At 49.0% G+C, this 13346-nt stretch overlaps 1 protein-coding gene across 3 annotated transcripts in view; it reads left to right on the top strand.

Moving 5' to 3' along the window:
- LOC142049462 (single-stranded DNA-binding protein 2-like) overlaps nt 1–13346 on the top strand; it is a 202993-nt gene that overhangs the window by 166484 nt on the left and 23163 nt on the right. The gene's annotated exons all lie outside the window — the stretch shown is intronic.

A 13346-nucleotide genomic window follows, 5' to 3' on the forward strand; every position in this document is an offset into this window, starting at 1 on the left:
CCATAAGACTGCTGAGGCAACTTTTTATCTTTTAATACCTTAGAGACTGCACACTTCTGCACTAGCTCCTGAATAACTTCCCAGGTACATGGGAGTCCCCAGCTTTGGGTCCATTTGTATGTACCATCGATACCCAGTTGCCCAGATTTTTCATGGGCCCATTTACCAGAGACTTCCTCATCAGATAATAGAGCATCAGTAGATGGGATATCAGGACGTAAAGTAGTACTATTAGAGCTAATCGATCAACTGTGGCATTGTGCTCCCACCCCTCCCTGACACCCTGAGTGACATGGACATCAACATGTTGAACTCACAGGTTCAAATTCACACATTTCTGGGCTGTTTCCATAAGTCCTGACCCCACAATGTTTTCCTGCATATTGTCCAATTCTCTGCTTGCTGCTTACTAACCCATGTGGTTAATCCCTTATATGCCACCCAGGAATTGATATATATGCATAACTCAGGACTGGGGGGGTCTCTTCTAATATCATGAGCACAGCCATTAGTTCCGCATACTGACTGCTACCCTCCATGCCTTGCCGAGTCAAAGAGATTTGCTTGGTAGGATTAAAGGTGGCAGCCTTCTACCACCTCTCCCCCTTAACATATCTTGCTGGTCCATCCATGAACCAGGCACACTGTCGCTGCTCAGGAGTGAGGTGTTTGTATGGTGGGGCTTCCTGAGCCCAGGCAGGGGATAGTGGCTCCAAACTAGGTTGCTGTCGTGGTTTAGCCAGCAGCTCAGTCCCACACAGTCACTCGCTCACTCCCCCACCGGTAGATGGGGGAGAGAATCAGAAGGGTAACGCTCGTGGGTTGGGATAAGAACAGTTTAATAATTAAAATTAAAAGAAACAACAACAGAAATGCAATGTAAAGGAGAACAACGAGAGGTGCAAAGCCCCGGGGGAGGGGGGAAGGGAGGGGAGAGGGGGAACGAACTGCTGGAACAAACCGCACGTGCCACAGCTGCCCACCGACCCGACGCCGCGCCGCTCCCCCACTGCAACCTGCCCCCCCTCAATATACTGGTCATGGTGTCACATGGTATGGAATGAACCTGCCATCGGCCAGTCGGGGTCAGCTGCCCCCACCACGGCCCTGCCCCTCCCAGCCCCCCACCACCACGTGGCAGAGCGCGGGAAGCTGGAAAGGTAGCCGACACCCACAGTGAGCAGAATTAACGCCTTCTCAGCCAAAACCAGCACAGTTGCGATACAGTTGTCAGTTCTAGGTGGGTGTTGTGGTTTAGCCCCAGTCAGCAACCAAGCACCATGCAGCTGCTCGCTCAACTCTCCCCTGGTGGGATGGGGGAGAGAATCAGAAGAGTAAAAGTGAGGTAACTCATGGGTTGAGATAAAGACAGTTTAATAGGTAAAGCAAAAGCTGCACGCAGAAGCAAAGCAAAACAAGGAATTCATTCACTACTTCCCATTGGTAGGCAGGTGTTCAGCCATCTCCAGAAAAGCAGGGCTCCATCACGCTTAACAGTTACTTGGGAAGACAAACGCCATTACTCCAAACATCCCCCCCTTCTTCCTTCTTCCCCCAGCTTTATATACTGAGCATGACATCATATGGTATGGAATATCCCATTGGTCAGTTTGGGTCAGCTGTCCTGGCTGTGTCCCCTCCCAGCTTCTTGTGTACCCGGTAGAGCATGGGGAGCTGAAAAAGTCCTTGACCAGTGTACGTGCTACTCAGCAACAACTAAAACAGCTCCACATTATCACTGCTGTTTCCAGCAAAAATTCAAAACATAGTCTCATACTATCTACTACGAAGAAATTTAACTCTATCCCAGCTGAAACCAGGACAGTGGGCTATTTTTTCCTGCAAGGCACTGATTTTGTGGGGTCCTGGCTTTGTCTGCATGGGAAGATACCATTTCCCTTTTACAGTGCTGGACTGTTGTGCATTTCCAATGCTATAGTTGGCATCATTAGACAAGGTACAATATAGGCAAGCCCACATTCAGAGTAACAGTCTCTCCCCCAGTGACTCAATCAGTTTCTACTAATCAGAAACTAATAATTTTCTACAATATGCACTCAGTAGTTGTTTTTCAAAAGGCATGTAGTTCTGTGCGGGGGAGGGGGGCGACATGACCAGAAGCTAAGCAGGATTCACCTCCCTTCACCTTTTTGCCACAAGCTCCAATGTGCTAGCAATATCATCTCCTGAAGCTAGGACTTCCAGCTCAAAATGTTTGTGAGGTTGCTTAGGACCCAGTGCAACAGCACAGGAGACAGCATGCTTAGCTGGTTTGAAAGCTCTTTTTTCATCTTCCCCCCATACAAACTGGTTCCTCTTTCTTGCTACATTGTGCAGGGGTCTTAAAATCTGTGCTGTGTGGGATAAACTGGCCAGTACTCCACTAATTCTGCAAAGTGCTACACATCAACCTTGCTTTGGGGCTCAGCTGTATGAAGTACTGTTTTGCAGCTTCAGGCATAATCCAGCAGGGTCCTTGCCAGATGAAGCCTAAAAATTTTACTTCAGCTGCTGGCCCTTGTGCTTTCTGTGGATTGACTTCCCAGCCATGCCCCCTCATGGTGTCCACGACACTGCTTAGTGCCTCTCCAACATTCTGCTCTGTAGGTCCAGTCAGCAGGATGTCATCAATGTAATGGAATGGTTGACACCAGGGGCAGGTTGTACTCCTGCAAGTACTGAGCCACAATCACGTGACAAATTGTGGGGCTATGTAGGTACCCCTGAGGCAGCACTGTAAAGTTGTACTGTTGGCCTTCCCAGGAAAAGGCAAGGTGTTCCTGTGGCTCTTCAGCAATAGGAACACTGAAGAAGGCATTCGCCAAGTCGATAACAGCATGTCTGGCACTTGCCTCGGTTTTCAGTGGCTCAAACTGGGTGAAGATGTCTGGTACAACCAAAGTCATGGGAGGGAGCTTTCTTCAAAAGCTGGTAATCTACAGTCATATGCCAGGACCCATCTGGTTTCTTTGCAGGCCAAATAGGGCTATTAAAAGGTGAATGTGTCTGTCTGATAATTCTGGCTTCTAATGACTGTTTAATAGTTTGAGAAATTTCAGCATGCCCCTCAAACAATCAGTGTTGTTTTAAGGCTATAGAATGGGGGTGGTCGGCACAATGGGAGAAGTCACAATCCTCCCTACCATAAGTGCCCAGATGCGAGCTGATTGGATACCAAAAGAATATCTTCCCCTGGTGGTATAAAAGGTCTTGCCTGCTAACAGATTGTGCCCTATGATATATTCAGGCACTCTCGTAATCCATACTTGAGCTGAAAATTATGGGTATCCTTCTATTTGCAAGATCAGAGAAACTTGTTGAGCTGGCTCTTCTCTCCTCCCCCCAAATACATTAATATTCATCAGTTTATTCTTGGGGTAATGGGATGGATTTCCATAAATTAGGGTTACTTCTGCCCCAGTATCCAGCAGGGACATAACCCACTGCTTATTATGCCAGCTCCAATGTATCACAAGCAGAATGTGTGATAAATGGTCCTCCCAGCTAGCTCCCTTTATTATCCATACTGGAGAGGGAGCACACATTTCCACCACCTTGGAAGCAACCGAGGCAAAGGGTTTCGGAGCAGAGGGTTGTGCCGGAGGATCCTTCCTAAAGCGGCAAAGGTGGGAAGGCAAAAGCAAAAGCGCAGGGAGAGAGAGGGTAGCCCAGCCCCAATCCCCACCCCACTCCCAGAGCGGGAAGGAGTGAGGCATTTCTGACTCAGCATGGGCGGGGACGAGAACAAAGGCAGCAAAACCTCCTCACGTACAAAAGCAGCCTGTAGGGAGCGCGAACGACTAGGAGTGCAGTGAACAGGGTATGGTGTGGCAGTTTGCATGGCAGTTCATGTGGGCAGGGCGCAGTCCCTTTGCTGGCTCTAAAGGGTAGCTCAGCTAGTGGTCATCACCCCCGCCCCAGGAGAGGCCCTAGCTATGGTCTCCACTAGCCTGAGAACCATTGCCAGAAAGAATGTGGTGACCCAAATGGAGTCCCCACATAAACACACAGCTGTCCAAGTCTCCAGCTGCAGGGAGTGCCTGAGCCTGGCACTCGTATTGGAGGGCAGCAGAGACAACAGCTGCTTGCAGTGTGACCAGGAGGATGATCTACTCTGCCTGGTGGCAGAGCGGAAGGAGGAAGTGGAAAGGTTAAGGAGTATCAGGGAGTGTGAGAGGGAGATAGATTGGTGGAGCTGCACCCTATCATCTCCAGGGCCAAGGCAGTGGATGGAGGCTCCACAAGAAGCAGAAGGAAGGAACCTAAGAGATGGGGGGAAACGGAAACAAGTCCCTGCTCAGAGCAGCAGGCAAATCCCTTCCCGGCCTCCCTCACCTTCCCAGTTGCTCTTACACAACAGCTATGGGGCTCTGGAACTTGAGAGTCAGATAAATGAGGATGTAGGTGAAGGTCCATCCAGGGGATTGCCTAGGGAGAGTTGGTCAGCCCCACACATTATGACTGCCTCTGTTAAGGAGGAGGGTAACTGCTGTAGGCGATTCCCTTCTGAGGGGGACGGGGGGCCCAATATGCTGGCCAGACCCATCCCACAGGGAAGTCTGCTGCCTCCCTGGGGCCCAGGTCAGAGATGTTACTAGGAAACTCCCTGGTCTGGTACGGCAAATTAGGTACGGCAAAATTAGGCAAGCAAAAGCCCAGCTAGAACTCAACGTGGCCACTGTCATAAGGGATAACAAAAAAAGAACAAAAGAGAATCTCCATCCTCTATTGGATGCAAGGGGAACATTGCCAATGAGGATGAAGAGAATGCTGAGGTACTAAATGCCTTCTTTGCCTCAGTCTTTAATAGTCAGACCAGTTATCCCTGGGGTATTAAGCCCCCTGAGCTGGAAGGCAGGGAAGGGGAGCGGAATAAACCCCCTGTTGTGGTTTAGCTGGCAACTCAGCCCTACACAGCCACTCACTCACTCCCCCACTGGTGGGATGGGGGAGAGAATCAGAAGGGTAAAGGTCATGGGTTGAGATAAGAACATTTAATAATTAAAATAAATTTTTAAAAAAACAACAAAAATGCAATGGGAAGGAAAAAACCAAGAGGCGCAAAACCTGGGGAAGGGGGAATGAGTCACCAAAACAAAGTGCACATGACGCAGCTGCTCACTGTGCCGACGCCAGTCCCTGAGCCGCAACAACCCCCACATGCCAACTGTCCCCGTTAATATACTGGTCATGGTGTCACATGGTATGGAATGAACAACCCATTGGCCAGACGGGGTCAGCTGTCTTGGCTGTGGCCCCGACCATCCTGACGTCTTACCCACATGGCAGAGCATGTGAAGCTGGAAAGGACCCTGACTACTACAGGCACTACAGTGAAGAGCATTAACCCCTTTCTCAGCCAAAACCAGCAAATTCTCCACCCCTTATTCCATACCATTTACACCATGCCCAGGTCCCATACCATCCAATACAATCTTACCAACCACCACCCCTCCACTTCCCATGCTTTGACATAATACAGAGACATCATTCCCTTAGTTCATGGACCTTCCCTGTAAAATGTCCATAAAAATGTCCATTTAGTTCACCCAGTCCATGACTCTGGGCTCCATCTGCCGTATCAGTCTTTCAGGGTGGTGTGTGTGGTGTTGAGTTGCTGCATTCCGAGTCAGTCATCGTTCCATCACTGCAGCGCTTAGCTTGTATCATCGAAGTTCATCTTCCATGAATTGGGAGTTTTGTACTATGATATCATTGATATGGCATATAGCAACCACAGAAGAGATGCCATACAACAATACATAGCAGTTTGCATTATGCCATTCAGTTCATTGGCTGTTTTTGCCCAAAATCAAATCCCCTTGAGGCACACATCAGATTTCTCCGTCCTCCCGCATCACCCACCAAGTGTACCCAGGTCCTCGAGCAAATGCAATCCCACGAGTGGGTTTGCCTTTACCTCAGGCAGGAAGAACCCAGACTGTTTTCCCCAGCATATTTTTAATGTGCACTACAGGGACTCTATCCCCTTCCACAGTATGTAGGATTTCTGACTGGGCAGGGCAAGCTCGGTTGGCAGATCCCCTCATGTTGACTAACCACATGGCTTTTGCTAAATGTGTATCCCAGTGCTTGAATGTTCCACCCCCTATTACTCTCAGTGTAGTTTTTAAAAGTCCATTTTACCATTCATTTGTCACAGAAGCTGGAGCATGATAGGGGATGTGATACACCCACTCAGTGCTGTGCTCTTTCACCCAGGTGTCTATGAGGTTATTTCAGAAATGAGTCCCTTTGCCTGACTCAATTCGCTCTGGGGTGCCATGTTGCCACAGGACTTATTTTTGGAGATCCAGGATAGTGTTCCGGGCAGTGGCGTGGGGGACAGGATATGTTTCCAGCCAGCCAGTTGTTGTTTCTACCATTGTAAGCACATGGCGCTTGCCTTGGCGGGTTTGTGGGAGTGTGATATAGTCAGTTTGCCAGGCCTCCCCATATTTATATTTCAGCCATCGTCCCCCATACCACAGAGGCTTTACCTGCTTCGCTTGCTTGATTGCAGCACACGTTTCACATTCATGGATAACCTGTGCAATAGCATCCATGGTCAAGTCCACCCCTCGATCACGAGCCCACCTGTATGTTGCATCTCTCCCTTGATGGCCTGAGGTGTCATGGGCCCACTGAGCTAGAAATAGTTCACCCTTATGTTGCCAGTCCAGATCCACCTCAGCCACTTCAGTCTTAGCAGCCTGATCTACCTGCTGGTTGTTCCGATGTTCTTCAGTGGCCCGACTCTTGGGGACGTGAGCATCCACATCATGCACCTTTACAAGCAGGTTCTCTACCCGGGCAGCAATACCTTGCCACAATGCGTCAGCCCAGATGTCTTTGCCTCTGCGCTGCCAGTTGTTTTGCTTCCACTGCTGTAACCAGCCCCACAGGGCATTCACCACCATCCAGGAGTCAGTATAGAGATAGAGCACTGGCCACTTTTCCCGTTCAGCAATGTCTAAGGCCAGCTGGATGGCCTTTACTTCTGCAAACTGGCTCGATTCACCTTCTCCTTCAGCAGTTTCTGCTACTTGTCGTGTAGGACTCCATACAGCAACCTTCCATCTCCGGTGCTTTCCCACAAGGCGACAGGACCCATCAGCGAACAGGGCATATTGCTTCTCATTTTCTGGCAGTTTGTTATACAGTGGGGCTTCTTCAGCATGTGTCACCTCCTCCTCTGGTGATATTCCAAAATCTTTGCCTTCTGGCCAGTCCATAATCACTTCCAAGATTCCTGGGCAACTGGGGTTTCCTACTCGAGCCCGCTGGGTGATCACTGCAACCCATTTACTCCACGTAGCATCAGTTGCATGAGATGTAGAGGGGACCTTTCAGTTGAACATCCAGCCCAGCACCAGCAGTTGGGGTGCCAGGGGGAGCTGTGCTTCAGTACCAACCACTTCTGAAGCAGCTTGAACCCCTTCATATGCTGCCAATATCTCTTTTTTCAGTTGTAGTATAGCAGGATTCAGTCCCTCTGTATCCCCGACTCCAAAACCCTAGGGGTCGACCTCAGGTCTCCCAATGTGCTTTCTGGCAGAGGTTCCAGGTAGGGGCATTCTCCCCGGCTGTGGTGTAGAGCACATTTTTTTACAACCTGTCCTCCCCAGACTGGCCCAAGGGCTACTGCATGAACTGTTTCTTGTTTAATCTGTTCAAAGGTTTGTTGTTGCTCGGGGCCCCATTTGAAACCATTCTTCTTCCAGGTCACTTGACAGAGAGGGCTTACAATCAGAATGTAATGAGGAATATGCATTCTACAAAAACCCACAACACCTAAGAAAGCTTGTGGTTCCTTTTTTTGCTAGTTGGTGGAGACATGGCTGCTATTTTGTTGATCACATCCATTGGGATCTGATGATGTCCATCTTACCATTTGATTCATAAAAACTGCATCTCTTGTGCGGGTCCCTTCACCTTACTTTGTTTTATGGCAAAACCAGATTTCAGAAGGATTTGGATTCTTTTATCTCCTTTCTTAAAAACTTCTTCTGCTGTGTTGCCCCACATAATGATTTCTTCAATGTATTGAAGGTGTTCTGGACCTTCTCCCTGTTCCAGTGCTTTATGGATCAGTCCATGGCAAATGGTAGGACTGTGTTTCCACCCCTGGGGCAGTCGATTCCAAGTGTACTGGACTCCCCTCCATGTGAAAGCAAACTGTGGCCTGCACTCTGCTGCCAGAGGGATGGAGAAGAATGCATTAGCAATATCAATTGTGGCATACTGCTTGGCTGCCTTTGACTCCAGTTCGTATTGAAGTTCTAGCATGTCTGGCACAGCAGCACTCAACGGTGGAGTGACTTCATTCAGGCCACGATAGTCTACTGTTAGTCTCCACTCTCCATTAGACTTCCGCACTGGCCATATGGGACTGTTAAAGGGTGAGTGGGTCTTACTGATGACTCCTTGTGTCTCCAGACAATGAATGAGCTCATGGATGGGAATCAGGGAGTCTCGGTTGGTGCGATATTGCCGCCGATGCACTGTTGTGGTGGCAATTGGCACCTGTTGTTATTTGACCTTCAGCAGCCCCACAACAGAAGGGTCCTTCAAGAGGCCGGGCAAGGTAGACAGCTGTTTAATTTCCTCCGTCTCCAAGGCAGCTACACCAAAAGCCCACTTGTAACCTTTTGGGTCCTTGAAATACCCTCTCCTGAGGTAGTCTATGCCAAGGATGCATGGAGCCTCTGGGCCAGTCACAATGGGGTGCTTTTGCCACTCATTCCCAGTTAGGCTCACTTTGACCTCCAATACAGTTAGCTCTTGGGATCCCCCTGTCACTCCAGCAATGCTGATGGGTTCTGCCCCTATATAGTTTGATGGCATTAAGGTGCACTGTGCACCGGTGTCCACTAAAGCTTTATACTCCTGTGGGTCAGATGTGCCAGGCCATCATATCCACACAGTCCAGTAAACCTGGTTATCCCTTTCCTCCACCTGGCTGGAGGCAGGGCCCCTCTAGTCCTGATCATGGTATTCACAACTCACTTCCTGTAAATGTGAATCAAGAGCCTCTCTATTAAGCTCAGAAATAAAATCAGCGTTTCTGCTCCTCTGTCTGGGGACTTGCTTACTGGAAACCAGAGCAGCAGCTTTCCTGGAAGAACGTCCCTGAGTGATTGTTCTTCCTTGCAGTTCACGTACCCATGCCTCTAGGGTCGAGGTAGGGTTGCCATCCCACCTCCTCAGGTCCTCTCCGTGGTCACGCAGGTAGAACCATAGGGTGGCCCATGGTGTGTATCTTCTCCTTTGAGTAAAAGGACGCTTATTCCTAACAGCTGAGACACTACTCTGTAGAGGTGGGGAGTAGGACAGATCTTCTTTGAGTTGCTGGACCTCTTGGGATAGTTTCTCCAAAGCAGAGACGAGCAAGGAAGATACATTTCCTTCATAATCCCGGAGTCTATCAATCACCTCTGCCACCGTTGGTGCCTCATCCTCTCTCCAGGACATTACTGCCAATGAATTTGAATACGAGAATGGTGCGCTCCGTACAAACTGCCACCACATGGATCATGTGCACTCGGCTTCATCTGTATCTTTGGATGACTGTTGATCATCCAGGTCACCATAAATCACCTCAAGCACAGCTAATTCCCTCAGGTACTGGATGCCTTTCTCCATAGTTGTCAAATTTCCTAAGTGATATGTAACATCTTCTTTAAAGGGATACCTTTCCTTCACTCCAGACAGCAGTTGCCTCTAGAGGCTGAGGGCTTGTGTTCCTTTCTTATTTCTTTGTCAGTGCCCCCTTCCCCAGAAAGGGAACCCAGTTGTTTGGCTTCTTTTCTGTCTAGTTCCAGGCTACTGGCCCCATTATCCCAGCATTGGAGCAGCGAGGTGACAATGTGTTCACCTGAAGGACGGCTATAATCTTTTCGCATATCTCGCAACTCACTTAAGGACAGGGATCAGGTGGTCTCCGTTTCATTTATGACTTCTTCCTCCTCTCCTCATGATGGCCCTGCTTTTTCATCATCCCGTTCTAAACGAGTTGACTTTCTCTTCCAATATTTCTTCTTGTGTATGGGGGTGACTGATACTGGCACGGATTGATTCTCTGAGTCAGCTCCAGTACCTGTCATTGGGGTTTGAGTAGCCACAGTGCTTGTCCTGGGGGTTTGAGTAGCCAAAGTGCCTGTTGTTCAGGGCTGGATTGAGCACAGTGTCCGTCAATTTGCCTTTCAATCCAGAGACTTTCTCTTCCCCTTGGGAGCACTGAATACTGTTGAGCAGGGCTCGGTATGCATGGGCCAGGCCCCAGCACGTTGCAGTTATCTGTGTCTCTCTGGAGTTCCCGGGGTAACAACATACTTTCTCCAGATATTCTACTAGTTTTTCAGGATTCTGCGCTTGTTCAGGGGTGAAACTCCAAAACAGTGGGGGTGCCCACTGCCCTAGGTATTTGCCCATGCTATCCCACATGCCCTGCCACTCGTAACCATCAAGCTTTGGGGCAGATTTCTGGGTAATATTCTTAAGTTGCTTAGTCAAAACCAAAGCAACATGCCCAAAAGTTAACAATAAGTGCACCGTAACCACCCAAGGTTTTTCAAGATACAAAAAGGTTGTTGTAATAAAGGCGGAGACATCATAGAAGAAAGTAGCAAAGATACCATTCTGTATTTCCTCCATATAAAATCTCTCAGAGGAGGAGGTATAATTGCTCAGCAAGGTGGCATCTAGAGTAGAGTAACAGTTTCAGCAAAAACCTCAAATACCAGATAAAGCTGAAAACCAGTGTTTGCATAACAAATCTCTTAGGCAGAACATTACGTAATCACAGCAGAACACAGCAGACTTAACAAACCAACACCAATCTTTAACACCAACTGCAAAAATGACAACATGGTGCTGTCACTAGCAGCTGTTATTATCTCCAACCCTCATGCCCCACGTTGGGTGCCAAAAGAGACTTGTGGTTTAGCCGGCAACTCAGCTGCACACAGTTGCTCGCTCATTCCCCCGACGGTGGGATAGTGGAAAGAATCAGAAGGGTAAAGGTCATGGGTTGAGATAAGAACAGTTTAATAATTAAAATAAAACAACAACAACAAAAATACAATGGAAAGGAAAACAGTGAGAGGCGCGAAACCCAGTGGGGGTGGGGTGGGTGGTGGGAAAGTGGTAATGAACCACCAAAATAAACCGCACATGATGAAGCCGCTCACCGCCACCGATACAATGCCACTAATCCCTGAGCCACAACAACCCCCACATGCCAATTGCCCCTGTTAATATACTGGTCATGGCGTCACATGTTATGGAATGAACATCCCATTGCCAGTCAGGGTCAACTGTCTTGGCTGTGGCCCCACCCCTCCCGGCCCTTTGCACGTGTGGCAGAGCATGGGAAGCTGGAGAGATCCCTGACTACTACGGGCACTACAGTGAAGAGCATTAACCCTTTCTCAGCCAAAACCAGCACATTCTCCGCCCCTTATTCCACACAATTTTATGACCCACTGAGTCACCTGGACACTCACAACTCTAAGGGGCCAGATGGGATCCACACGAGAGTACTGAGGGAGCTGTCAGAGGAGCTTGCCAAGCCACTTTCCATCATTTTTGAGCAGTCCTGGTTAACAGGGGAGGTTCCAGATGACTGGAGGCTTGCCACTGTGACACACATCTACAAGAAGGTCTGGAAGGAGGATCTGGGGAACTACAGGCCTGTCAACCTGACCTTGGTACCAGGGAAGATTATGGAGCGATACATCTTGAGTGAGATGACCAGAAAAGTGCAGGACAACCAGGGGATCAGGCCCAGCCAGCATGGCTTAATGAAAGGCAGGTCCTGCCTGACCAACCTGATCTCTTTCTGTGACCAGGTGACCTGCCTAATGGATGAGGGAAAGGCTGAGGATGTTATTTACCTGGACTTTAGCAAAGCCTTTGACACTGTCTCCCACAGCATGCTCCTAGAGAAGCTGGAGGCTCATGGCTTAGACAGGTGTACTCTTCGCTGGGTAAAAAACTGGCTGGACAGCCAAGGCAAGAGAGTTGTGGTGAATCCAGTTGGTGACCGGTCACAAGCGGCATTCCCCAGGGCTCAGTGTTGGGGTCGGTCTTGTTTAATATCTTTATCAATTATCTGGATGAGGGGATCAAGTGCACCCTCAGTAAATTTGCAGATGACACCAAGTTTTACAGGCATATTGATCTGCTCAAGGGTAGGAAGGCTCTGCAGAGGGTCCTGTACAGGCTGGATCGATGGGCCGAGGTCAATTGTATGAGGTGTTAAACGGCCAGGTGTTGGGTCCTGCACTTGGGTCATAACAAACCCATGCAATGCTACAGGCCTGGGGAAGAGTGGCTGGAAAGCTGCCTGCCAGAAAAGGACCTGGGGATGCTGGTTGACAGCCAGCCGAACACGAGCCAGCAGTGTGCCCAGGTGGCCAAGGCAGCAAACAGCATCCTGGCTTGTATCAGGACTAGTGTGGCCAACAGGAGTAGGGAAGTGATCGTGCCCCTATACTCAGCACTGGTGAGGCCGCACCTTGAATACTGTGTTCAGTTTTGGGCCCCTCAGTACAAGAAGGACATTGAGCTGCTGGAGCATGTCCAGAGAAGGGCAACAAAGCTAGTGAAGGGTCTGGAGAGCAGGTCTTATGTGGAGAGGTTGAGGGAGCTGGGGTTGTTTAGCTTGGAGAAGAGGAGGCTGAGGGGAGACCTTATCGCTCTCCGCAACTACCTGAAAGGAGGCTGTAGTGAGGTGGGTTTTGGTCTATTCTCCCAAGTTACTAGTGATAGGACGAGAGGAAATGGCCTCAAGCTGTGTCAGGGGAGGTTTAGATTGGGTATTAGGAACAATTTCTTTACTGAGAGTGGTCAGGCATTGGAACAGGCTGCCCAGAGTGGTGGTGGAGTCATCATCCCTGGAGGTGTTCAGAAAACGTTTCCACCCGGCAACTTTCCAGCCACTCTTCCCCATGCCTGTAGCATTGCATGAGGTTGTTATGACCCAAGTGCAGGACCTGTCACTTAGCCTTGTTGAACCTCATTACAAGTGGCCTCGGGCCTTCAATCCAACCTGTCTATATATATACACACACACATATATACACATACAGGTGTTTGTTATTAAAAAAGAATTGTGGATTATGCAGATTGAATTAAGATTGATATGATACTGAGATACCAAGTCTGCCTCAAAAAGAAAGCTTTCTTCAGGTGATTAGCCTCTTCTTTCCCCACAAATCATCCCCATATTTTGTGCTTAGCAAACATTGGTTACTCTGCCATTGACTATGTACTGAGAGCAATGAAAGTGAAATGTCTGTTGGAAAACTGGTGATTACAAAAGTAGGTTGAGGGAATTAAAT

Source organism: Phalacrocorax aristotelis, chromosome W (genome assembly GCF_949628215.1).
Source record: "Phalacrocorax aristotelis chromosome W, bGulAri2.1, whole genome shotgun sequence".
Taxonomy (NCBI): domain Eukaryota; kingdom Metazoa; phylum Chordata; class Aves; order Suliformes; family Phalacrocoracidae; genus Phalacrocorax; species Phalacrocorax aristotelis.